Below are 1400 nucleotides of genomic sequence, written 5' to 3' on the forward strand. Positions count from 1 at the left end.
TGCGTTTAAAACACTGAGCCATATCGCAAATTTTTTTACTGCGCTGCAAGACTTGAGAGTTAAAATCGCAAATGAGTATGAAACCATTGAATATCATTGGTTTCATAATCATCACTGTCGCATCACAGGAAAAAGTATAGCTAGTGGGTAAAAGACCTAAACCTTTTTTTCATAATACACGGGGCACAGAATCAGGACTACCAGGGCTTGGTGGCCATTTGCAATCAGTCTCCACAGGAGCTGAAAGTAGGTAGACATGTCCTCCCCATCTACCCCCGAGAAACCACAGGAGCCGGATAATTTGTATGTTCGACTGAGCTATTTTTTTATTCAGACCACAAGGGGGAGACGGCGATCTACAAAAACCAAATTGGTCGCTGCTACTGCTGCTGCTGACATTTTTTGAGGTAGGTTCAATTCTTCCACGGAGAGGAATAGGTAGGTCATTACTTTCAGGTTGGGGAATGCTTACGGGCAAGACCATGCCTGACCAGTGGCGCATGAAATGGCTTTAAGGCTCAGCCCACACCTTTCCGCACGCAGCCTGTGTTTTTCTGCTGAGCATTGGCATCAGCTGCTGTCTGCTCTGAAGCATGAGGGGCCACCACTTATCAAGCAGAAGTGACTTGAGCCACACAGGTTGGGTGAAATGGCCTATCATGGGCAATAGCTGGAGCGCAAGGTCCCAGGATACATTGTAACCAAACAGCACAATGATGCTGTGCCTGACCAATGTTCCTAACCTGAGAAACAAAGTTGCAAGCAATTTGGAGTGCAGTTGGCATAACCGGTCTGTGGTTCTGCTTCCGATGGTACCGAAGTATGCCAGACCCTCAGTGGAAAGAACAATTCGAGCTGGGGTAAACCACTAGAATAATCCACGGCAAGCAAAGTGTAAACTCATTCGTTAGATGAAATAGAACTCTTGCCTGTAGTTTCTGCTTTTGGAGACGGCTATAGGAAAGGGGGTGCACCGGTCCTGGAGGTACTGCAATACCAGGTCAATGTGCGGAGTGGGCAGAGCAAGCTCTTTTTCCAGCTCCCTGTTCTAAAAATCCATTTAATATATGGTCCCCAGATAGGGGACGTATCTGATATTAAACTGATAACAACAGATACTACACTTGATCTTAGCCAAAAGGCCGAGAAGCGATAACCCGAAACAGGTTTTGCCTGGAACCCGGCCTTTCAACCCTGCCTTCCTTCAACTTCTTGAAGCGACGTCAGGTTCACTGACAAGCAACAGCCCCTTCAAGCCTTTTGCGGTCACCCACAATGCCATGCTGCACTTTTAAAATCTGCATGGCACCGCCTTGTAAAACAAGCCTTATTTCTTGCTGCACCCACACATCCTAGGGTTGTAGTACGTGCAGCACGCTTCACCTCCCTATGCAGGATGG

The 1400-nt window shown here is 47.3% G+C and overlaps 1 non-coding gene across 1 annotated transcript; it reads right to left on the reverse strand.

The window, feature by feature from the left end:
- Positions 1-963: 963 nt before the first annotated feature.
- On the reverse strand, positions 964-1154 carry LOC136613263 (U2 spliceosomal RNA). Its single transcript, XR_010790523.1, has one exon. It is a non-coding gene; the product is annotated as a U2 spliceosomal RNA (small nuclear RNA).
- Positions 1155-1400: the final 246 nt, after the last annotated feature.

Source organism: Eleutherodactylus coqui, chromosome 2 (assembly GCF_035609145.1).
Source record: "Eleutherodactylus coqui strain aEleCoq1 chromosome 2, aEleCoq1.hap1, whole genome shotgun sequence".
Classification (NCBI taxonomy): Eukaryota; Metazoa; Chordata; class Amphibia; order Anura; family Eleutherodactylidae; genus Eleutherodactylus; species Eleutherodactylus coqui.